The following is a 25,707-nucleotide window of genomic DNA, read 5'->3' on the forward strand; positions in this document are numbered from 1 at the left end:
TATTGATCTAGCTGTTCTGTTTACAGGTCAGTCCTCTGGTTTTCTTGAGACCATTTTCCTCTTTTAACCTTAAACTTTGTGAAGGGATTAGAGAGGGTGTGGGTTTGCTGCCCTTTCAATCAAACTTCATAAACTTTGAGAGCCTCCTTTCCACTAAGTCAGAAATATGAGCCACCAGAGTCACCCAGCTGGAACAGACCGAGGGAGTTGGAAACCATTTCTTTTAATCACCACAATATCAGTTAATCCCCTAGGACAGAGGCTCTTACTTTTTTGGGATCAGTCCATTTGATGAAGGTTTCAGGTCCTCTCACTTACATGTACACATACTTGAGCATTTTTTTGGGGAGAAAACCAACTTTTTTTTTTTTTACCATAATTACATAACTACAACTCTCCCTCTCCTTCACACACATTTTCTTTTGGCATAGAATTTCAGAAGTTTCCTGGCCTCTGCTCCCTCAAAAACACCTGCCCTGGGGGAAACTATGTTAATTAGTCCACACAAGGATCTGAACTGGATAACAGACAGAAGAGACTGGAGCTGGGAGGGGACAGTAGGTCACAAAAGAGAAATTTTACTAGATTCATTCATCTTGACTCAAATCCATGCCTTCTTCCCATCCCCACCACGTGCCCTTTTCCTAGTTAATTGTATGACATTAGGCAAGTCAGTAAACCATTATGATCATTAGATTTTTTTTTTCCCTGTAAAATGGAATCTTGTCCAGCTTCTTCTCAGTGTTATTGCATGATCAAAGGACAGACAATATAGGAAGGCATATTTTTAAGTCCTAAAGAAGCATGAAGCATGATAATTATTAATGCACTTGTCATTCCTTCAGCTTCATCTTCAGCTTGACTGCCTCTGCTGTTCTTCAGCCTTCAGCTCCACTGTCACTTTCTCAGAGAAGCCTCCAGAACCACTACATCTAAAATGGCCTCTCCCTCCCCATCACTCCCAATTCCATCACTCTGCTTTATTTCAGTCAAGACACTTCTCACACGTGCATGGCTTCATTTTTTTTTTTTTTTGAGATTAGCCCTGAGCTAACATCCGATGCCAATCGTGGGATGCCTACCACAGCATGGCTTTCCAAGCGTGCCATGTCCACACCGGGGATCCCAACCGGCAAACCCCCGGCCACCACCGAAGCAGAACATGTGAACTTAACCGCCGGGCCACCTGGCCGGCCGCACGCATGGCTTCACTTTTTACTTTCCTATCGATTACTTATTGTCCTTCTCCCCCCACTAGACTAAAAGCTGTTGAGGGCAGAGCCCTAGTCTTGTATTCCCCAGGCCTGCAGCAGTTCATGGGACATGACGGACTCCCAAAGTTTGGTGAGTCAAGATAGCAGTGGTTTAGAGCCCAGATTCTGGAAGAGGACTACCTGGATTTGAACCCTAGTCTTTCAACCTACTGGTTAGGTGACATTAGGCAGGTTATTTAACTTCTCCATGGCTCACTTTCACCACATATAAAATGGGGGATTGTGATAAAATATACCTCCTAGAAATGTTAACACATATCAAGTTCCTAGAACAGTGCCTGGCACATAGACTTATATAAGTGCAGTTTTCAGTTCTTCAATGAATAAGCAGGCGTTACTATATTAAGAGTGAGGACACGTGACCCTATAAGTGTATCCGATTTGCTCCACTGCCTCAGGTTGGACAGTAAACACTTATTCTTTTGGTAAAACTCATTGCTTCGCTCCATGGCACCGCGTCACCTGCCTGGCCTGCCACCACTTAGCGGAAGGGGAGGTGCGGCCCCTAATTCCGACAAAGTCCCCAGTCACCCACAGGCGGCACTGCTCGGGGTTCTGCGGCGCCCAGGACGTCCGAGCCCTCCAGGGGCGGTGCTCCTGGCGTAGGAAGGCCGAGCCTAGGGAGGTCCAGCGCCACGTCCTGGAATACAAGGGACGCTCCTGCGACTTCCCCGAAACTCCGGGTGGGTCGCGGGAGCGGGGACGCACCACCCACCGCCCGGCTTCTGGTCTCTGAGCCCAGGCCAGGGCCGTGGGAACCGGTCGGGGCGGGGCAGGGCGAGCGGGGCCGCGGCGGGGCGGGGCGGGGCGAGCGGGGGCGGGACCTGCGGGGGCGGGACCCGCGGGGGCGGGACCCGGGGGGGGGGGGCCGGGGGGGCGGGCCGGAGCGAGAGGGGGCGGGGCCGGCGGGCGTCAGGCTCGGGACTCCGCGGCGCCGGCGGCGGGGCACACTGTCCCGGGCTCCGCGCAGCCGGCGTGCTCCAGCCAGGTAAGGACGCCGCGGGCCGGCAGGGGCGGCCCCGAGACGGCGGGATCCGGGCGGGGAAGGGTCAGGACTGGGATGCGCACGGCCAGACGTGCGTCCCGCAAGCTCACAAACTGACCCTCGTGGAACGAGGAAGGATTTTTTTACCCTTCGCACCACCGTGAGCGCGGGGCGTCGCGCCAGTTGAGGGATCCCGTCCCCTTCGGTCCAGGAAGAACAGACAGGTGCGCGTCCCAGCGGAGCCGTGCCTTCCGGGCGGCCGCTGGCTCTCCGCCTCCCGGGCTCCGGCGCTGGGCTTTGCCGAGGAACCCGCCTCTTTTCCCCTTGGGTCCCTGGGCCGAAGCCGCCCTGCAGCAAGTTCAGCGTTGGGTTCACTTTCCAGCTGCGAGGCAAGGTTGATTCCTCCTCTTTGCTTGGGCAGTAGCGCAGTCTTGATTGCAAGTTGGCAGAGTGGACGGAAACATTCCACAATTGCGCGTGTCCGAGCGCCTCACCCCACCAACCTCACATTTTTTTTTTTTTAATCTGGGAAATTGTGTTTGAATCTTGAAAACAGCGATTTGCTGAATGCATGTATTGCAAAAACTAGAGCCTTGACCCGGGAGTGTGCACTTTTCCTCGGTTCCTAAGTGTCCTTTTGATTTGATTTTTACTTTTCATGGAAGAATAACATGTTGCTGTGCACCGGGTACGGAAACAGGCTCATCTGTTGCCATTCTTTGGAAACTGGAATATTTGATTAGAAGGGTTGATCTCAGTGTTAACTTGGAACAACAGGATGGCTGGTGGCTAAGTGGTTTGAAGGTTATCCAAAATAGTTAAGCGTTTTGAGCATATACTGTGTATTTTTCCAGTGAGTGCCCATTTTCCTCTTAGGAAATTCTGAGCATTTATTCTCTTTTGCATGATTCTGCCCTAAGGAGGTGGGGAGAAAAAAAACAACCCCAACAAACCAATGGGTTTCCCAAATAAGCTTAGGCTTTAACAGGTTGGTTTGTGACACTGGTAGCTCCTTAGTTGGCAAGAGTCACGTGTTATAGAATGTCATGATTTATATGGAGAAAAGTGTGTAATTTTCTCAATATATCTTTAAAGTATTTTGGGGTGTAGTTACATTTTCAGTGTTTAGGAAAGACCTATAATTTCCCCATAGCCCAATTCGTCTGATCAATATGTTACTACTCTTGCCAACTCATCTTGCTTCCTTCAGTGTGTTTATGTTAACGATCTTGATCCTTCCCACAAGGATGTGTACATTTTGGCTTGGGGAACTGTATAGGGCAAGTGTTGTAACGTAAATCATGCAAATCAGTGCTGTGCTCTAGTTGTCAATACCTTTGCCCCACATAGTTCCTTGAACTAAAATTTTGACATCTTCCCAAATAGGAAGGAATCTAGAATATTAATGTCTGTTCTGTCACTTTCAACCTGTTTATGTGCTTATTCTGTATCGAGATCAAGATAGTCATCATGTTTTCTCAGCAGCTTGTTGCTCAAGGGCAGCGACTATGTTTTATCAAATCATGGTAAAGGTCAGAGAATGGAGACCTTTGCTCCCTGAGGTTGACCCTTGACTGGGGTGTTTGGAAGGGTTGTGGGCAGTGTCTGGCCACTTTTTTGCTTGGGGAAGAATTGTTGGTCTCCTTGTCTTCCTCTGGGTGTCTGGAGTTTTGGGAGCCTGGGCCTTGGACCTCCAAGCACACCTCTGCCTACAGGTTCCTCCGGGTTGATCAGGCTGGTGCCTCCCATCCCCGCCCCAGCTTTTCCAGCTCCTTAGCCTCCACCCTACTCCACCTCTCTCTGGATTCCCACCCCTAGGGAGAATTATTGTTTAGGGCAGGGAGATTTGGTCCACATAGTTGACAGGGGTGTGGACCCTCAGCCTGGTGCTGGGTCCCCTGTGGATGCTCAGTATCACAGCATTGGATGCTCAGTATCATCAAATATCTGTTGATGACAGTATCATCTGTTTCAGATACTGTGCTCTCTTATCCAGGCTACACAGGCAAAGTGGAGTGACTGAGGTTGAACCCAGATCAACTGCTTTGGGGCCAGCTGCCTTGGTTGGATTAGGGTCATAAACTGGGCATGGGAACCTGTTAGAAAGGAGTGAAATTGGCCCATGGTCACTGGCAATTCTAAAATTACCCTGCACCTTGTGATTATGCCGTGAGAATAGCTTTGTTGAAAAGATCCCCAGAGGAGAGGGCCTTAGTAGTTGCCTCCACCTCCCAGCTCACCTGCACCTCCCAGCTCGCCTCCACCTGGGCTTGCTTTTATTCTCTGCCTTAGCTCAACTAGTCCTTCCTTGGACTGGATTCTGTTAACTTTCCCACCATGTTTGACTGCTCAGAGCTCAGATGACCACAGCTACTGTGGTCTGCATGTAGAAAATTACATTTTCTTTTGTTTAGGCTAAACAAGGATGGAATTTTTCCAAACAAATTGTTATTAGGAAAACAAAGAAAAAGCAAATAATGGGAAAATGTGTGTGTGTGTGGGTTGAAGCCAGTGTTTTGTTTTAATTTTTAGTTTTAAACTTTTATCCAAGTTACATTTCTCCCTCTCCAGCAACAGCCACTCATGATTCTTTGAGCTGGTCATTTTGATACTTATTGCTTGTGGTTGAGTGTTTCCGTTTGAAGCGTTACCTGTTGACTTCCCATTGTGGAAGATGATGAGTTGGCTCTCTTTTTTCCTCTAACCCACAACACAACCACAGCGTCCTTCTTTTCCCATCCTTGCGTTAGTTAAACAGTAATTTTGGTTAGATCAATATTCGTAGCTAAGCCAAGTACAATGTTTTGTTTTCCTTGGACTTAATAATTGCTTTGTTTGTTCATTTGCTTAGTTTTTTATGTACTCATCATTAATTCAATCCTAAACTCCTGGCTAGTTTTCTAAATCTTCCCTCAGATGCATCGGATAGTCTATCAGTTTCATTTTCGAGAAGAACCTGTCCCTGAGCCTACTGGCTTGCTCTAATGTGGCCTGGTTGCCCTCTACACATGGGGCACAGTTGTCACCCTGAGGACTTCCCTTCGGCATCATCCTGAGGATCCCCATCATCTGTCTTCTGTGTTTGATCTCTGTTGCCTGTGGCCCATCTTCCTCCATCTTGGTAGGCTCCTTTGTTTTGGTAGAGCACATTCTCAAGGAGCTCCATGGCAAAGATGCAAGGGATGTCTATTTTTTGAGACAATAAATGCCTGAAACTATCTTTTTTCCACTGAAAATTGATAGTTTAGACTCTAGGATGGAAATTTTGAAAGCATTGTTCCATCACCTCCTAGCTTGTGGCTGTTAAACTTCTCCCAACCCGTGAGAAGTTCAGAACTGTTCTGATTCCTCAATTTTTGCCTGTAACAAATGTATAGGTTACAAAAATCCTGAAATTTCCTGATGCCGTGTCTTGGTATGGGTCTGCTTTCATCCATTGTGCTAGGCTCTTTGAATCCAGAAACTTACATCCTCCAGTTTGGGAAATTTTCTTAAATTATCTCATTGGTAATTTCCTCCTTTATTTTCTGTGACGTCTCTTTAAGAAACTCTTATTGTTCAGATATTAAGTATTTTTGACTGAGCCTCTACTTTTCTTAACTTTTCTTTCCTAATATCTATCTTTTTATTTCTTGGTTCTACTTTTGGGGGAGATTTTCTCAATTTTATCATCCTTCCACTGAGTTTTTCATGACTTAGTATTTTAAGTCAAAAGCTCCTTTTTTTATTCACATGTATCTGTGTGTGTGGTGTGTGTGTATCTATTTCTTTCTTGCTTTTGTTTTATGTTTTCACTGTCTGCTCTTATCTCCCTGCAGAGCTTAATGATTTTCTGTATGGAAGTTTGTTCCTTCCTGCACAGACTCAGCTTCCCCAGGTTGCCTCTATCTGTTCAATTGTTTAGGTCTCTACCTTTCATGTTAGAGGCTTTTCTCATTTTTCTAATACCTTGGTTGTCTGCCCATGCTTGAGTGGGCGATTCAAAAGCTGAAGAGATGATGTGCTTGTCGACTGGGAACTGGGCTTTAGGGTGACCTGGCTGTCTTTATTTGGGGAACCTCTGATGTCATTCCATCTTGAGCTGGTGAGAGCCCTCAGAAAGGCTCTTCCAGTCATTTCCTGGACGGCAGGGGAGAACCTGGCTGCCAGTGATGGCAATGAGGTGGAGAAGAGGGCTGGAAGTCTTAGCTCCCGCATCTTCATATTCCCCTCCACGGCGTTCCCAGGAAAACACCGGAGCTGTGCCTGATGTATCCCAATCCAGAAACCCTCTCATTTTTACCCTCTCTCGGGGAGAAGGTGGGGAAGAAACTCCAGGGGTTCTTGCTGGGGTAGTGAGGGGGCAATCAGCTATCTGCTCAGAGTGGCTGAAGGGATCTGGGAGGTCCAGCTGCTTTTTAAAGAGGCTTTCAATCCACTTTATTTTAGCCTACCCCTCTCACTGTAGAGGGTCCCAATGCCTTTGATTATTGAGCATTTTGGAGATTCTGTGGTATAGATCAGGTTATTTCTTGGCTTCACCTCACCCACCAAAATGTTTCTACTGTTGTCTCTTCTCTCATTCTCCCCATCCTTGTGGATTTATACATTAAGGAAAAAAAAATTCCTTTGTTGGACTTTCAGGAGGGAGAGAAAGTAGAGGGTTTCATTCAATCTGCCATTGGTGCCTGGAGTATAGATTTCTTTCATTCTTTCTTATTTTGTGAGGAGGATTGGCCCTGAGCTAATATCTATTGCCAATCTTCCTCTTTTTGTTTGAGGAAGATTGTCACTGAGCTAGCATCTGTGCCAATCTTCCTTTATTTTGTATGTGGGCTGCCGCCACAGCATGGCTTGATCAGCTGTGTGTAGGTCTGCACCTGGGATCTGAACCTGTGACCCCCAGGCTGCCAAAGCGGAGCATGTGAACTTAACCACTACACCACTGGGCTGGCCCCTGGAATATAGATTTCTTAACCAACCTCGACTGAGAGACTAGCATGGTTCAGCCCTGGCACGGTGCTGCCATTTCCCCTACCTTTACCAACAGTAAACATTTTCTGACCAGTCTGAGCATATTCTTTCACTGAGCCCAGTTTGGACCTCAGGTTCCTTATACCACTCTAAGCATCCACTACCAATTGGTCACAGTTGTCACAGGAGGCAAAACCTCTCTCTAGCCCTAGCTTGGGTAGTATATAGCTTGTTGCTTGTAGAGCCCTTGTTTCTATTTCTCAAATTCACTTTGTCTTGGAGGACTCATTCTGTCCCCTTGGCCTCTGACTGTCTTACCCTTCAGTGAAGCTCAGCTTCTGTAAGTCTAATATTTTAATCTGAAAGGTGGGTCTGGTGTCATTGGTGGCCATGTGGTCTCAATGAGGTTATCATTATTTCCTTCTGGAGGCCAGTTTATCACACGATTGCCTTACCAGCAGCAGCTTCCTCTCTTCCTGTTTCAAAACTCATGCCCTTCTTGGAATGCACCAAGTTCCTGTTTCTGGCTGGGCTGAGCAGAGATGACTGACCTATCCTGCTCCTCATGGATGATCACAATTTTCCCAACCCTGTTTTAACCAGTTGAGTCATTCCTTAGGCTCCCTTAATGCAGTGTAACCTTCCAGCATTCTATCGCAGTAGCTTGATAACATCAACATGAATTTATGCTTACATACAGAGTCATGACCGCAAGAGTCAGCTTCCACTGAAGTAGGAAGAGCATTGTTCCCAAACCCTCTTATCTGCGCAGAAAATGCAAAGCTCTATACTGCCGGGATGTTGGCTATGTATTGGAAATCCAGAAAACATCGGTGGTGGCAATTGCTATAGTGGAGCGTGTGCAGTAGTGACTTGCTCTCTGGAGGATGACAGCGAAGGATAAGATGGTTAGAAAACACTTACTCAGCTGGAACTTACTGGGTTCCACTATGAACGAAAGCTTGGCAAATGGGAATCCCTGCAGGGTTCGTCTCTCCCTCTGTGCTTCCTTCCACAGGCATCCTTCCCTTTTCTAAATAGAACCTTTGAAGCCGTCGCAGCCTCTGTTTCCATGCAGTATAGTGTTTCTCTAATGTACTGAGTGCTTTACATAAGTCCTTTTTGTCTTCTCAGCTGGGTTGTAAACTCTCCTAGGGAAGAGCACAGCGCCTAATAAATACTTGATCAATGTACCAAATGAACTTTCCACATATTTGTGGCTACTTGACAGTTAAGGAAAAAAAAGATACTTGATCATAATTATCTAAGTTGTACCCAATAGCCTAAAGTTATTAAATTCTTGATTAAAGTTTCGCTTCACTTTGGCTATATAGACTGAAGCTTAGGGCATTCAATGTAAGTTTTCCTAAGTGTATTATTTCTCATATTATTTATTATTATTATTTTCCATCCATATGTTTTTTTCTTAGCATAGCGTTGTGATTGTCTTGGATTTTGTGGCTAAGAAGAGTGGCTTTGGAGGAGGGAGGGAAGTATGTGCTGATGAGGTTGTCCTGTTCTCTGAGTTTTATGTTTCTGGAGGAGGAAGACCTCTTTGGATTTCAGCAATATACATATTTGTCCTTTTGTAACAACACGTCATTTATTTTTTAAGGTTAAAAGCTCTTGAGAAGTTTAGCTACAGTGTATCAAAGCGACAGACTTTAAACTGTCGTATACTGTATGAGATACTTATAATGTAGAACTCCTTGTCAAATATCCTACTCCCTTTATCTTTGATTTTTGTGAAGTTCTAGCCTAATTTAACAAGAGAACATTTTAACGTCTTCTCTTTGTCTCTAATAGCGTTCCCCCACTGTCTTTTTGTTACTCTTTCCTTAGAAACTCTCACATCCTCATGGATTCCCCAATATTATGTTTCAGCCACAACTTGTGAGATCTCCACGTGACTGCCCTGAAAATGAAGCTGTGGCTTTTTTTTTTCCCCCTACAAAGGAGTGATTTTAAGGTTTATTTTTCTGCAAATATAATTTAAGCATGCAGTGAAGTTAGTTTTTACCATTGGGGTTATTTTTGTTTCATAGAAGGCAGTGGGTTTTCTTTTTTATTTTCCTGCTTTGAGTGATAAAAGTGCTTGATCCTTTAACCATGCATTGAAACAGAAATACAATTTAACTGAGTAATGAATGCTGTTAGATATGTAAATTTAGGTATGAATACTAAAAATTTTTTTTAAGGATTGTCAACTTATTTGTTACATATTTAAACCAGATATAGAAGCATTGCCTGAAAGAATTCTTGTTCATAGGTTCTGGAGTTGTAGCTGAAAGAGGTTTTTTGGACTCAGAGCTGGTGGTGCAACTTCCCGCCTCCCCCAGACAATGGTAGATCTCGAGATGCCACTGAGATTCTCCGATTCTCAGTGTGCTCTTTGGATTCTCCCTGCCGTCATTAAGAAAAAAGAAAATTGTTGTTTTATATATTCATTGATAAAAAATGTAAACAATACTGAAGCTTACAAAGAAGAAATTAAAAATGATGCCAAAACCATTCCTGAGAGAATCTTGGTGAACTCCCTCTCAGTCATCTCTGTCATCATTTGACTTTTTAAAAGTCTTTAGCAACTATCTATGTAGTAATTAACCTAAGGAGCATTGCGTGCAACTGTTTATGTAACTCAAAATTCTATAATGTTGAGATATATATATATATATATATGCAATTACTTTATAAGGTTATAATTAGTTTAGACATAATGTTCTTTGGGTAACATTATTTTGTATAGGCATTTTCTTGTAGGAATGATTATCATTTTTTTAAAAAGTTTTTTATTTATTTATATTTTTTGGAGGAAGATTAGCCCTGAGCTAACGTCTGCTGCCAATCCTCCTCTTTTTGCTGAGGAAGACTGGCCCTGAGCTAACATCTGTGTCCATCTTCCTCTACGTTATATGTGGGACGCCTGCCACAGCGTGGTGTGCCAAGTCGTGCCATATCCACACCCGGGATCCAAAACGGCAAACCTCGGGCCACCGAAGCGGAATGTGTGCACTTAACCGCTGGGCCACCGGGCCAGCCCCTGATTATCATTTTTAACAGCTGGGTGATAGTCTGTCTTGTTACTATGCAATGCTATTTTGAAACACTCCCCAATTGCTGAACATTTGGGGTTATGTTATTTATTTTTAAGTAGTGTTGGTATACTTTTTCCCTTTTGGAGATTATTTCCTTGGGGACTATTTCTCAAAATATCACTCTGGGATTAAGGATTTCTAACTTCTGTTAATCATTGTCAGAAGGACATAAAATAATAATTTGAAAAAGCTCACTAGCTGCATAAAGTTATACAAAGTTTCCATTATCTTCTTTCTTGACCTTTCAGATCAACTGTATCACCTTTGTGTGAAGACCAAGGTTTAGCTGGAGCTATTGAGGCATGTTATGTACTCAGTTGTAGGTCAGATAATAAAGCCAGAGTAACCTGACAGAGGGTTCTCCATTTGCAGAGGCCGTGCTTTTGTTGGTAATGTCTATAGCCTCATTTCAGTTGGTGGATGTCTGGTAGGAAGAGTTCCCAGGGATCAGTAATAAAAGGTGCAGAGGTTGTTATGACACCTGTGAAACTACATTTGACCTCAGTACCTGGTCTAGGGTTCACAAACCTTCCAGTAAGCAGAGGAAGGCATTATAAATTCTTGCATAGGGAGCTCCAACCTTCCCACCCATTTTCCCATTCCTGGACTGCATGAGGAAGTAGGTGGCAGGACAGCCAGCAACGTTAGGGAGTTTGCGCGTTGATGTAGTTTCTTGATAAAGAACCAGAGCAGAGTGAATTCCTATTCAGATTTTCCCCCTGACACCTTTCTGTCTAATGTTTAAAGCCTGGGCTGGATTTCTAAGTTAGCTATTAACTGGTATTATGTTACCCCGCCTCAGGTTTTCCATCTATTAAACAAAGCATAATGATGCATAATTAACAGTCCACTTCAGAAAGATTCATGGCCTAATGCTTGTAAAGGACTTTAAGTGTTTTATACTCAGAGTGTTTTATGCACATTCATGAATAATGGGTTGGCTCACTCTCTTTGGCAAAGGGCGTCTATATTATGCCCATTTTATAGATGAGAAAAGTGAGCCTCATGGAGCCTAGTGGCTTGCTGAGAATCCAAGGGTAAATTTAATGTAGTACCTGTGGAGTTTTTCTTGGACTTTGTGGAACAAGTGGAATCTAAAGTAAATTCTGCATGAGTGTGTATGTGTCAGGAAAGTGGATTTTCCAGTTTTTAAGCAAATAGAACCTTTCAGGGGGATAGGCTTCTTCTTTGTAAGGGGGAATCATGTTTGGCAAGTTCACTAGAGTTCTTAAAGAGCATTAAATAATTGTGGAAGCTAGGGATAAACTGTGATTTTCGAAGTGATTTTGAAAAGACTGCACAAAGGCAATTAAATCAATTGAGTCAGTGGGAGGCTGGGAGAAACGTTTTTACAAATCAGGAACAGGGGGGAAAGACGCAACAAAGCTTAGGCGTAGGTGGACATTTCTCAGGATACAAATGGGAGTAAATTAGTCTCATTATTATTTTTTGAAATAGACGATGTAGAACAGGGAGTACACAGCGGAAACTCCAAGTTTACAGTCAACAAACTGCTGGGACACTAAAAAGCCAAACTGTTGGTCTCAAGTCTCTGCACATTGGCAGGGGAGTTTGGTAAAGAGTGCATTTAGGTAAAGTGAATCTATCTGTACATGCAGATGGACATTCTAGTTTTTTACTCAAGAAAGAGATTCAGGTATTATTGTAAACTCTTAAGACATTCACTAAGTATATGACTTGGAATGAAAAAGCTAAGTAAATCTTAGCTGTTGTTACAGATAATTCATAAATGCTATTTTACTCGTTTTCATGGTGCTTCAGCATCTGAGTTTTGTCAATATACTTAGACATAATGGACTTAGAGAAAAGCAAATATATTTATCAGTGGCATAGAAGATTGAATGAAATACTCCCATCCAACTCTTTGGTCTAGAAAGACCAGTTGCTTGGTCTTTCCTGAGGAGACACGCGGACAGGGTGCGCCGTCTTGTGCCACGTCAAACCGAGCTCAGTGACACCCGGAGACCATTCATCCGCACCTTCTTTATTCTCAAATAATGCCCGCCTGCTCCCAGTAGTTAATGTGTATTGGGTGCGTAAGATGTGCCAGGCTCCATGCTAAACTCTTTGCATAGATTATCTCATGTAATCCTCCCAACAGCTCTGTGAAGTATGGCAAGATCATTTTCAACATTTTCCTGATGAAGAGCCTGAAGCTCAGGGAGATTCAGGGAGATTTGCTGAAGTGGTGGAGCCAGAGTTCAGAACAGAACAGTCTGACTCCAGAGCAAGCCGTCCGAGCTCTACTGACCTATATGCACTGGGGTATCCTCCTTCCCTCCCCCTCTCTTAATTTCCCTCCTGGTAAACAGAGGACACCTAGAAGAAAACATAAATGTCTGCTTCAAACAGAACGGAAGCAATCAGTTCCTCTGGGTATCACTCCACGCCCCTTGACCCTGTAGATCCTAAAACGTCTTCATAGCAGCACGGTCCAATAGAAATATTCTGTGAGCCAGATATGTAATTTAAAAGTTTCTAGGAGCCACATTGAAAAAAGCAAAATGCAACAGGTGAAATTAATTGTAATAATATAGTTTGTGTAACCCAGGATATAAAAATATTACAATTTCGCCATATTATCATGTAAAAATTATTAATGAGGAACCAGAAAAAGCTGAGGAGCTTGATATGAGCCATGTAGTACAATGCAATGCAACACAATGTCTTACGCAGTGCAGTAGATAGAGTGAAAAGTAGTCTGACCAAACAGGAAAGTTGTGATTAATGGAAACATATTTATACTGCTTTAGTTCTAAATTTTAAAATGAATTAAAATTAAATAAAAATAAAACATTTAGTTCCTCATTTGCACTAGCCACATTTCAAGGGCTCAGGAGCTATTTGTGGTGAGTGGCTACCATATTGATCAGTCCAGCTCTGTAGCAAAAGTTATTCTCTGTCTCCAAAGACCCAGGGACTCCCAGATTCCCCATCCCCACCCCTATCTCCTGAACCCTCTCAGCCCCCAGCTCATCTTCCCTGCCTATGCTCAAGGCTGCCATGTACAGCTGTACAGGTTATTACACTGCAAAACTCTGGGATGTCATTCGCATTGTAGATCTGGTAGATTTGTTTATTTACTGTGACAGTTTTTTGGAAGATGGAAGTAAAGTTTTTAAAGGAGGAGACACTTTTTCCTTATTCACGCCAACACATTTTTTTGGGAGGTGATTATAGCCATTCTGTTCCTTCCTAGCGTTACAACATTTGGGCCCAGGCATTGTTCTCTTGTATGCCCGGTACTTTCCCAGTGTCCACAGCCTGTGGCTGGAAGTAACAAAGCAGCTTCAGACAACCTCTCCTCCTCCAAAAATATTGTCACGAAGCCATAGTCACTTTTCATGGTAGTTTACCTGGGAGCCGTGTGTCTTATTTGTAATTGTAGTCCCAGTGTCTGGCACACAGTAGGTATACAACACATTTATTGATTTGAATTGTTATCTTAATGTTCACTGGGGCCTCTGTACTGTGTCCTAAGTTGCCTTTGATGAAACTTGAGGAGCCGGCCCGGTGGTGTAGCAGTTAAGTTCGCACATTCTGCTTCTCAGCAGCCCGGGGTTTGCTGGTTCGGATCCCGGGTGCGGACATGACACCGCTTGGCACACCATGCTGTGGTAGGCGTCCCACATATAAAGTAGAGGAAGGTGGGCAAGGATGTTAGCTCAGGGCCAGTCTTCCTCAGCAAAAAGAGGAGGATTGGCAGTAGTTAGCTCAGGGTTAATCTTGCTCAAAAAAAAACCGCAAAACTTGACCCAGGGCTGATTTATCCGAGCACTGACTTGGCTCTCTCTTTCACCCAGTCACAGCTCAGCCTTCGTGTGGTATCCTTGTTCTAACTAATAATTGTCATGATTGTTATTATTACTAATAACAGCTACCGTTTATTGATCACTTTGTGTCAAGCATTGTGCTTAGCAGTTTGTGTGCATTATTTCATGTAATCTTTCCAGACATCTCTAGGAGGTGGGTACTATTATTATTCCCATTTTATAATGAGGAAACTGAGGCACTGAGAAATTAAGGTCACACAGTTCGTAAGTGTCAAAGCTGAAATTTAAAACCAGTTCTGTCTGACTTCAAAGCCCTTCTGTGCCCTAAGTAGCAGGACTGGGCTTCTCTTTTGGAACCTGGGGCCTAACTGACAAGTGACCACACTGTAGTGGACTTATTATTTGTCTGCCCAGATTTCCTTCCTTTGTTCCTTCCCAAGTTCCCCTTTGGGGAACTTCTCTGTCTCCAATTCATGTGGTTTGGGTGGGGTGGACACTAACTCCGGGGTGGGAGGGGTGGTCATGTGACTTAGCTTTGGCCAATCTGAGAAGTGCCTCCACCTGACCTAGTGATTGGTTCAGAGGTTACCACATGACCTAGGCTTGCCCAATCAGGCTGCTTTTCTGCTCCAGTTTAAGGCAGGAGGCATTCTTTTCCTCTGGGACTTTTTGCTGCTAGAGTGATGTAACTTGGAGCTCCTGGGGGCCATCTTTCCCTGCTACGTGGGGGAAGCTGTTTGAAGTAGGAGAGAATGAACAAGGCTGGCATGCCATGTGAAGTAGCACTGAGAGGTGGTGAGAACACAGATAGTGTCATTTGAACCTCAGGATTCAGATGTGCCAGCGTCCCAGGACTTCTTGGTTATGTGAGCAGACATATTCCCTTTGTTGTTGTTTGCTTAAATCTAGTTATTTGCAATCAAACGAGCCCTGCCTGATATGCAGACTTTTCACAAGATGAATATTTTTGTCTTGGATTTCCCATTGCCATTGTCTGTGTACCCTTTGGATGAGCTGATGATCTCTTGGGCCTTGGTGCCTACTATTGCCTGCTCTTTGCCTGGAGGCTTTTGATCCCTGTAGACTCTGTATATGGTCAGTTTGCTTCATCCCATTTAGGTCCATGACCCCTGCCCCAGTGAAAGGAGATGCCACACCCAACCCCTCCTCACCACTGCCCTCACCCTCTACCCCCATGGCGCAGCCCACACGCAGGGATGAGGATTGTGTCTGGAGTGGAGCATTAGAGAAGTCTGTTCTTCATAGACATTAGAAAAATTACTCATCAACTTACTTTTGAATGCTGATCAAAGACTGTCAACGCTTAACTCCTCTGGCCTCTGACCCCATCTGGGATCTCAGCCAGCTTAGGCCAAGGCTTTGCCTCTTATTCCCAGTTTCCTTGGCTCCCAGTCTCTCTGATCAGCTGTCTTCTTATGTACTCTCAGTTCCCCGGTGATTCTGAACTTCCATCCTTCTGCTGGCTTCCTTCCAAATCTTTCCGGCCCTCTGAGGGCATTGTTCCATTGTGAATCAACTCTCCCACACCCCAGCCGCCTCAGAGACTGCGAACACTCCCTACTCTGCAGCTCTCTCTGCTGTAACATTCTTCTGGTTTCCAGGTCATGCTGAAACCCTTTCTCCTTTAGAGTTCAAGCCTTTCATGCAAATGCCCTCCTGGTCTCTCCTTTTGTCACCAACCTCTCCGTCATTCTCCCTGATAGACTCATCTGGTTCACGGTCTTCTCTCCCAGCTCTGCCATCTCTACATTCCTATGTGCAACTAACTTTGTATGTCTATATAAGTTGTGCAATTGCCTTGGCATAGGTAAAGTTAGTAGTTAATTGTGGCAGGAGTGGAAAATAAGGGAGACTTCATAAAAGGGATTACCTGTGATCAGGACCTTAAAAAATGAGTAGGATTTCAACAAGTGCTCTTCCAGGCAGAGAGAACAACAGAAGCAGGGCATGGGGATATGAAAAGGCCTGATGTATTTACCCGCTTGAGCCCTTGGAAAAAAGTGGTAGTAAGTGAACAGGGAACCCAGGTTGGATTTGACATGATTATATTTAGTTAAGATTAAGGAATGACTCTAACGAGGTCCAATTTGGAGAATGCATGAGGAGGAACAGCCTTTATTATAAAAGGGAGAAGTAGTATAGTAGTCCCTCCTTGTCCTTGGTTTTGCGTTGCGTGGGTTCAGTTACCCATGGTCAACCATGGTCTGAAAATATTAAATGGAAAATTCCAGAAATAAATAATTCATGAGTTTTAAATTGTGTGCCATTCTGAGTAGCGTGGTAAAATCTTGCGCAGTCTTGCTCCATCCCATCTGGGATGTGAATTGATGAGGATTATTTTAGGCTGGTTACTTTTAAAACTGCAGATGAGGAGGGGGCTGGTTACCTTTAATAAAAGCAACTCTGAGGAGCGGAGTTTGCTTGCCCTTTGTTGGGAAACATTTACATTTGTAAGGGAAACCTCCATCTGTAAAGATGCCTCCTCTCTGTGCCAGGAAGAAGGGGGATGACCTTGTCTCTCGAAACTCTTAATCAATGCCAAAGGCAAGAACTTAAGTTGTTTACTGTCTGGCAACTTCATGTAACTGACCCCCCCCCCCCCCCCCAAAATCCTCCTTTGTCTTTAGCTGAAGATAATATTTAAATGGGTGGCTTCTGCCATTTACTCAATCTGGTTTGATTCTTATCTAAAAGTTATAGGACCACCCAATAACCAGACCCTACTGGCACTGATACCATTTTAACAACTCTTTTTCCATATTCTCTCCTTTGTCTTGTAAAGAGATAACTCACATACCTATGCCTTAAATTTAGCCTTACTCTCCACCCATGTTTGCAGCAGCAGCAGTGGGCAGCAGCAGCTCCTCCTGCCCGTGGGTCCTGTCCCCACGCAGCAGCCCTGCCTGCCCATAGGTCCTGTTCCCATGCTATTCCACACTATTCTCTAAATAAAAGAGCACTACTGCCAGATCTTGAGACTCCAAGAAATCTTTCTTTTGACTCCTTGGCTCACCGACCCCGCATCATGAATCATCCCTTTGTCCAGTGTACCCACGCTGTATGCGCTACCCATACGTTAGTCACTTAGTAGCCATCTAGGTTATTAGATGGACTGTTGCAGTATCACAGTGCTCGTGTTCAAGTAACCCTTATTTTTATTTAATAATGGCCCCAAAGTGCAAGAGTAGTGATGCTGGCAATTCATATATGCCAAAGAGAGGCCGTAAAGTGCTTCCTTTAAGTGAAAAGGTGAAAGTTCTTGACTTAATAAGGAAAGAAAAAAATTATATGCTGAGGTTGCTAAGATCTACAGTAACTTTCATTGCAGCATATTACTATAATTGTTTTATTTTATTGTTAGTTATTGTTGTTAATCTCTTACTGTGCCTAATTTAGAAATTAAACTTTATAATGGATATATATGTATAAGAAAAAAACGTAGTATATATGGGGTTCCATACTATTTGTGTTTTCAGGCACCCACTGGGGGGTCTTGGAATGTATCTCCCACAGATTAGGGGCGACTACTGAACTTTGAAAAGTTTTCAGATGTGGGATGATATAATAAATTACAGGATTGAAACTTGATTGGGTTGATTGTTAAAGGAGAAGAGGAATAATTAAAGCAGTTTAAGAAAGTTCATAGTAAGACTAGGGATGTAGAGAGAAGGGATAGTGGAAGAAAAGATGGAAGGATTTGCAGAGCAGATTGCTTATGAGGAGCAGGGAGCAGGGCAGAGAAACCAAGAAAGATGCCTGCTGCTTCGGAGGTAGGCGCGATCGAGGCCCTGCCTGGTGATGGGAGATTGAAGATGTAGGCTGTTGGGAGGAAACAGCTGCATACTAGATATGAATCGAATTAGTTGGCCTTTTAATTACTTTATGTATAAGGTAACTTATTTCATGATGGTAAAAATGACTTAAATTATATAAGCTTAAGACTTTTCTCAAGCTATTTTATGGGCTACTACAACTGGGAAATGTTATGATGGTTCAAGGGAAATGGAATGAGTTCTATGATCAAATAAGGTTAGGAAACATTGCATTCTATATGATTCATAGAGCCTGTTCACGTATTAAAGGCTCTGAGAAATCCATACAAGAAGCCAGTTTGACGTTATTTAACCCAGCTTTTCCCAAATATGTTTGTTCATTCACTCATTCAACAAGCATGCAGTAAGCACATACTATGAGAGTGTGTTTTGGGCACTGTGCTGGTCTACAGTAGAGAATAAAATCAGCTGATGTCCCTGCCTTTATGAGATCATGGTCTGGTATGATCTGACAGGTCCTAGTGTTCTGAGAAATGCAGTTTGGGAAGCCTTGAGTTAACATGTTTAGATATTCCTGTTTGTGCTCTGGAATGGAATTGCTTGCTTAGCTCCTCCTTCTCTGTAAAAACCTCATCTCGGAAAGGATCTGATCATTCCTTTATTCTGTAAGGCAGGTAAGCAGTCATCAAAATGAGAACCTACTATGTGAAGGGACTGTTTTAGGAGCCGAGGATCCAGCGGTGAATATACAGATTAGGTTCCTGCTTGTGTGAAACTTGCAGTCAGTGGGGAGAACACACACATACAAAAATAATAAAGAAAAATGTCATGTAGTGATAAGTATCGTGCTAAGAAATAAAATAGGGATCTGAGAGTGACTGGTTGTCTACTTTAGATTGAGTAGTCAAGGGAAGGCCTTTTGCCAAAGTGACATTTAAGCGGAGATTTGAGTTACAAGAAGTTGTTGGCTAGAGAGCGAGCGAGAGAGAGCAGGTGGGATGATTTTCTAGGTGGAGGGAACATGATGTGCAAAGAGCCCACTATGCCATGAGTTTGCTGTGTTTGAAGAACAGGAAGAAGGCTGGTGTGGTTGACTCAAAGTCGGCCGGGGGGAGAGTGATACTAGATGCAGTTGGGCAAGTAGGTGGTATGCTAGGTTAAGGAGACTGGGTTTTAGTCTAAGTGCAGGGAAGCCATTGGAGAGTTTAAGCAGAACTGAGGACATGAACTGCTTTATGTTTTTAAAAGTTTTTGTTGATCGATGAATGGAGAAAGAATTATAAGAAGATAAGCAAGTAGGAGACCTATTAGGAAGATATTGCAATAGTCCTGACAAGGGATGATGGCGGCTCTATCAGTTATTGCTGCAGTAATGCCATGTAACAAACATCCCCATAAACTCAGTGGCATACGAGAATAAGGATTTATTTTTGCTCATGAGGTGATGGCATGATTGGGTAGTTCTGCTGATCAGCGCCAGGCTCAGCTGATCTTGGCTAGGCTTGTCCATGTGTCTGTGATCAGCTGCGGGTCAGGCAGGCAGCTCTGCGATGTTGCCTGGGTTCTCTGATGTGTTTGGGAGGGCCAGCTGACTGTCAGCTGTCTAGGATGGCCTCAGAGGAGATGGCTGGGACAGCTCTGCTCTCCTCTGTGTTTATGTTCCATCTCTCTGTTAGCCTGGACTTATTCTCAGGCTAGCCCAGTCATATTCTCATGGTGATTGCAAAGAAGCAAGAGAGAAGAAGAAACAAGCAAGCAGATTTTTAAGCTTTAGATTGTGTCATTTTGCTACTGTCCCACTTGGTCAGGGCAAGGGTCAAGGTTACATGGGTACACCTACACTTAGTGTGGGAGGGCATCACCAAAGGGCAGGGACACAGAGAGGTGTGAAAAGATACAGGGAGGTTTGAAAAATCAGGGCCATTAGTGCAATCAGTTGCACTAATGGGAGAAGAGTGAAGTAGAGACTTGAATATTCAGGTTTAGAATATTTTGGAAGTATAGTCCAAAGAACATGCTGATGGATTAGATTTGAGGTATGAGAGAGAGGAATGAATCAAAGATATCTCTTACATTTTTGGCTGAGCATCTGGGGAGATGATGAGGCTCAGATGGCAAAGACTAGGCAAAGAGCAAGTTTTAGGAGATATCTAGAGTTCTGTTTTAGCCGTGTTATATTTGAGATACCTGTTAGATATTCAAATATCTAAGATGTTAGGTTTGCAACTGGATATATAAATCTGAGGTTCTTGGGGACAGGGCTGAAGATATAGATTTCGGAGTTATCAACATATCGATGGTATTTCAAGCCATGGAACTGGGTGAGGCCACCTCTGAGGAGAATATATAGATGAAGAAGCAAAGCAAGCCCAGGACAGAGCCCTGGCGCACACCAGTGTTTAGAGGTGAAGCAGAAAAATAGAAGCCAGCAAAGGAGACTGAGAAGATGCAATATCTAAGATTGGAGAAAAATCCAGGAAACTTTGGTGTCACAGAGAACCAAGAGAAACTAACCATTTCAAGGAGAGAATGGTCAGCTGTGTTGAACATTGCTGGGAGGTCAAGTAAGATAAGTGACCACTGGGTTCGGCAACAAAGAGGTCCTTGGTGACCTCGACAAATGCAGTCTTAGGAGAATGTTGGAAGCCCAGCTGGAGTGGTTTGAGGAAAGCACATGAGGTGAGAAAGAGGGACAGTAACCTTAATCCCTCCTAAAGGGACTCAGAAGTGACCTGGTAGTTGGAGGTGAATGTGGGTAAAGGGAATGGTTTATGTTTGGGAATGTAAGTGATGCTACTGTGCCAAAGGGAATGATCCAGTAGAGAGGGTACAGTGCCCCAAAGAGAGGGGGAAACTGCAGGCCAGAAACGTTTGCGATAGCAAGAGAGGATGGGATTGAGTATTCAGAATAAACTTTAGTCATTGTGAATTACTTTCTTCAGGGGTATTTGGGCTCTACATTTTCTTTCTAATTTTGGAATGAAAGGGTATATCCGCTATTGGAACAGTTTCAGCCATCATCCGGAATAGGAAAGTATATATGAGTTCTCTTGTCACACTGCGCAGGTGGAATCCCTGAGTATTAGGCTCACTCTACTGTTGTAGAGGAGAGACCTCTTTGGAATTATTCTGTCTTGGTAGGTGGTGCTCGGTGTTTCTTATAATGAAACTGATACATGCAATTTCTTAGATTTTGATATGGGTAACATCGTTGGGCAGGTCCTGGGCAGAGCTAAGAAGGGAATGTGAATGAATGTGCTACTTCCTAGTCCAGGTTCTTATACCAGTTTGACTTGATGTTTTGATCAATATAAAGAACCAGTTGCACCCAGCATGCAGGTATTACCATGTATGCATAGACTAGCAGACTTTAGGGTGATTGCCTAGTGCAGTTGATCCTAGACAAGGCACACATTCTGGAATTCCAGCTGAGCGATAGAAGTTTTGCTTCGTATGCTTTTTAAGGAGTGTAACTCCAATTTTAAAGTGTAATGTAATGCAAATGTATTAAATAAATGGTGATTTAAAATGAATTTTGTTTAAGTTCAAGTATACATTTGGTGGTATTTAAGCATCTATTTTCATCAGCCCTCTTGCGGTATGTTCTCTGTGTGTGAGAGAGGGTGGTGGTGTGAAAAGATGCAGTACCCTATCTAGGAGTGTCCTAACAGCCTTGGAGGATTTTTGTTAAGTGCTTTGAATTTGCTTTGCTGTTTCACTCATTTAAAATATTATTGTGTCTACTTGTGTAATTCATGCCGTAAACTGAGAACCACACCTGTCGCCACTCTGCCTTTTAGAGCTTTCTCGTTTGGCAGAAATAATACTGAAAAGGACACCTGCCAGGGTCTTAGTTATTCTTCTCTACAGCAATCTGAGGAATGTTAGCTCAGTGATAGCAGAAATAACACCAAGTCAAGAAGCAGGGCTTAAGTCAGATGAAGTCGGAATCTCAAAATGTAAATGCTTCCGGTGTGACGCTGTAGATCTCTGTGACTGTTGGTTCTCTGATGCATTGGGTCATTCAGGAGGGTACAGCTGAAAATGCTTGGCCTATCATATTAGCCTTTAAAAGTTTTTTACAACAAATATGTTGTTTATATTATATTAGTATAATATTTACATTTGTGTCACATACTGAAGAGTAAATCTTAAACTGAATTTTGTTCAACTTTTGCCAAAAATGATCTTAAGATAATATTTAACAGATATAGACCAAGGATCATATTACCTAACTATTTCTATACTTTATTCCTATTTCTTGAGTTAATAAGAACGTAACCACATAGAAATGCTTTTCCCAAGGCTTTATTTACTAAGCCATTATCGAGTGTTAATATGAGAAGCAGCCAGATGAGGATTATTTGTATAATTTCTGCCTAAACTTCTATTGAAGATGTATCATCTACTCTCTTTCATTATCCTTTATGACCCCATAAACTAGTTTCTCCTTAGAATTTAATGACAGGCAAAGTTTTTCTTTTGGTAAATTGGTGTGTATCATAAAAAATTATTATTCTATGAGGCTTTATGTTTCCTTTGTTCCCTGGATTCTGAGAAGCTCCAAATTTATTGCACAATGGCAATAAACGTCTCAGAGTTCTCTATGGGTCAACAAAGAAAAGAGAAAAAGAAACAACAGTTTTAAAGAGCGTGGGTGATTCTATTCTCCATTCCATTCGATGAGCATATGCCCCAGAGCAGGGGGAGGGCTGGGGCATGTGGGAACCTGCTGCTCCCTCATCTGTCTTAGTTTGCAAAGGTTTTTGCATGAGCATCTCAGTGCTGAATATGATTTTAGTGGTTAAAAATAAGTACTTTTTCACACAACTGTCCTCTAAGTCCAGGCCAATTACTTTATCTAAGGCTATGCCAAAATACCAAAAATCGATTTTTTTTTCTGTGCTAGGTTGTTTGCAAAAAGGCCTCCTCATTCACCTCCCCATATTTACTCCACCTTGAGTAGTCACCTCCCATACTGACCTGGCCTGGGCCATGTGACTTGGTTTGGCCTGTGAGACAATAGCAAGGTAAAGTATTCAAAGACGTGAATGTGTTATGTATTGGGGCTTGCTCTCTTTTGCTGCTCTTGGAGCCCTGAGAACTATATGCATAAACCCAAGTTGTGCTGCTGAGGAGGCCACATGGGAGGGAACTGAGGTGCCTTGGCCGATAGCCTGCAAGTGCCAGAAATGTGAGTAAGGCCATCCTAGACATTGAGACCAGAATTGCCCACCCAATCTATGGAATCCTGAGAAAGAATACATTTATATTGTTTTATGCTCCTAATTATGGGGTGGAGTTTTTTGGTTGTTGTTGTTTTCATCAAATGCTAACATATATGTTTCAGCACTAGTGGACGTTTCTGCTGATGTGTGTTGGACTCACCCAGAGACAGTATGTCAGTCTCCACTGTGGCTGTGTTTCTGTGGAATATTGAAGGCTGATTTTGACTATATTCCATTTTTGCCATATGTGCTGACATGAAAACCAAGCCCTACATAAGCTTTGGTTTCACCCTAATTTTTTCCGCCTTTTGGTTTCTGATTTCTCCTTTTATTTTTAATTTTCATCTGTGTATTATTTGCCTATTGTACATGTATTCTTTAATATGTATATTTCTTAAATTTCTTTTATTGAGAATAAATTCAGATAACATAAAATTCATCATTTGAACCGTGTTAAGAGTACAATCCAGTGGTTTTTAATATATTTACAATGTTGTGCAACCATCACCACTATCTAATTCCAAAAGATTTCTGTCACTCCAAAGAGAAACCCATACCCCTCAGTTCTTCCCTCATCCCATCCAAATAGAATTCTACTTTCTGTCTGTGTGGATTTGCCTCTACCGGACATTTCGTATAAATGGAATCAACAGGACATGTGGCCTTTTGTGTCTAGCTTCTTTGCTTAGCATAATGGTTTCAAAGTTCATCCATGTTGTACCATCTATCCATACTTCAGTCCCTATTATGGTGGAGTAACATTCCATTGTATGGATATACATATCCATTCATCAGTTGATGGACATTTGGGTTGTTTCTACTTTTTGGCTATTATGAGTAATACCACTATGAGCATTTGTGTACAAGTTTTTATGTTTTCAGTTCTGTTGGGTATATACTCAGGAGTGGAAATGCTGAATCATATGGTAACTCTATGTTTAACTTTTGAGGAACTACCAAACTGTTTTTCACAGTGGCCACACCATTTTACATTCCTGCCGGCAATATGTGAGGGTTCTGATTTCTCCACATTCTTGCCCATACTTCTTATTTTTCAATTTTTTTTACATTATAGCTATTCTAGTGCGTGTGAAGTAGTATGTCACTGTGGTTTTGATTTACATTTTCCTTATGACTAATGATGTCGAGAATCTTTTCATGTGTTTATTGGCCATTTGTACATGTTCTTTGGAGAAATGTCCGTTTAAGTCCTTTACCCATTTTTAGATTGTTTTTCTTTTATTGTTCAATGGTAAATGTTCTTTATATATTCCAGATACTAGACACTTATCAGATATATCTTCTGCAAATATTTTCTCCCTTTCTGTGGATTGTCGTTTCATTCTTTTGGTAGTGTCTTGACATACAAAAGTTTTTAAGTTGATAAAGTCCAATTTATACATTTATTTTTGTTGCTTATGCTCTTGGTGTCATTTTTAAGAAACTATTGACTAATCTAAAGTCACAAAAATTTACAGCTTTGTTTCCTTCTAAGAGTTTTATAGTTTCAGTTCTTACATTAATAAGCCTTTGATCCATTTGAGGTCATTTTTGTGTATGATGTGAAGTAGGGGTCCAAATTCATTCGTATACAGCTGTCCTAGCACCATTTGTTGAAAAGGCTATTTTTCCTCTTTGAGTGATCTTGGCAGCCCCATCAAAAATCAACTCACCATGGATGTATGGATTTATTTCTGGACTCTTAATTCTTTATCGTTGTCTATATACCTGTCCTTATGTAGTGCTACACTGTTTAGGTTACTATAATATTGTAGTAAGTTTTGAAATTGGGAGTGTGAATCCTCTGACTTTGTTCCTTTTTTTCGAGATTGATTTGGCTATTCAGCATGACTGTATGAATTTAAGGATCAGCTTGTCCATTTTTGTAAAAAAAAAATAAAGGCAGTTGGAACTTTGATAGAGATTGCTTTGAATCTGTAGATCCGTTTGGAAAGTATTGCTGTTTTGAAACTATTAAGTCTTTGAGTCCATGAATACAGATATCTTTCCATTTGTTTAGGTCTTCATTAATTTCTTTCAACAACATTTTGTGGTTTTCACTGCATAAGTCTTGCACTTTCTTGGTTAAATTTGTTCACGTATTTTTATTTTTAGGTTTCTCAATTTCTATCTGGATGTACACATGGGATAAATTATAAATCAATAAAAGATAAATGTGTTTAATATAGCTCTTCAGCTATTTAATGCAGCCAGACTTTTACTCTAGAAGTCTGGGAGTAAGGACGCAAATTAGATTTCTAGTCTCAAAACTATTACTATTTCTGTTACATTCTCTTTGCTTTTATTTATTTATTTATAAAATGACACCTGCCAAGGTACCATATACTCCTGCACATTTTAATTTCTTAGTGATTAATAGTAACACTATGAAAATTAAATTAAAATGACAATGCTGATAGCAAACACTTACATGGCACTTATGTGCAGGTACTGTTCTGAATGTTTTATGTGTATTAACTTATTTAATGAAATTAAATACTAAGTGGGGTGAAGTTTTAAATGTTAAAGGACTGAGGCCGGCCCAGTGGTGCACTAGTTAAGTTCACATGCTCAGCTTCGACGG

The 25,707-nt window shown here is 42.5% G+C and overlaps 1 protein-coding gene across 1 annotated transcript in view; it reads left to right on the forward strand.

Moving 5' to 3' along the window:
* The first annotated feature begins 2,183 nt into the window (after positions 1-2,183).
* Positions 2,184-25,707, forward strand: part of LOC124232998 (tyrosine-protein kinase Tec) — a 122,866-nt gene continuing 99,342 nt past the window's right edge. Inside the window, exon 1 of the mRNA XM_046649997.1 lies at positions 2,184-2,262. The gene's annotated coding sequence lies outside the window, so the exon portion shown is untranslated. The remainder of the gene's footprint in view (positions 2,263-25,707) is intronic.

The sequence above is a fragment of the Equus quagga genome, unplaced genomic scaffold, assembly GCF_021613505.1.
Source record: "Equus quagga isolate Etosha38 unplaced genomic scaffold, UCLA_HA_Equagga_1.0 146_RagTag, whole genome shotgun sequence".
NCBI lineage: Eukaryota > Metazoa > Chordata > Mammalia > Perissodactyla > Equidae > Equus > Equus quagga.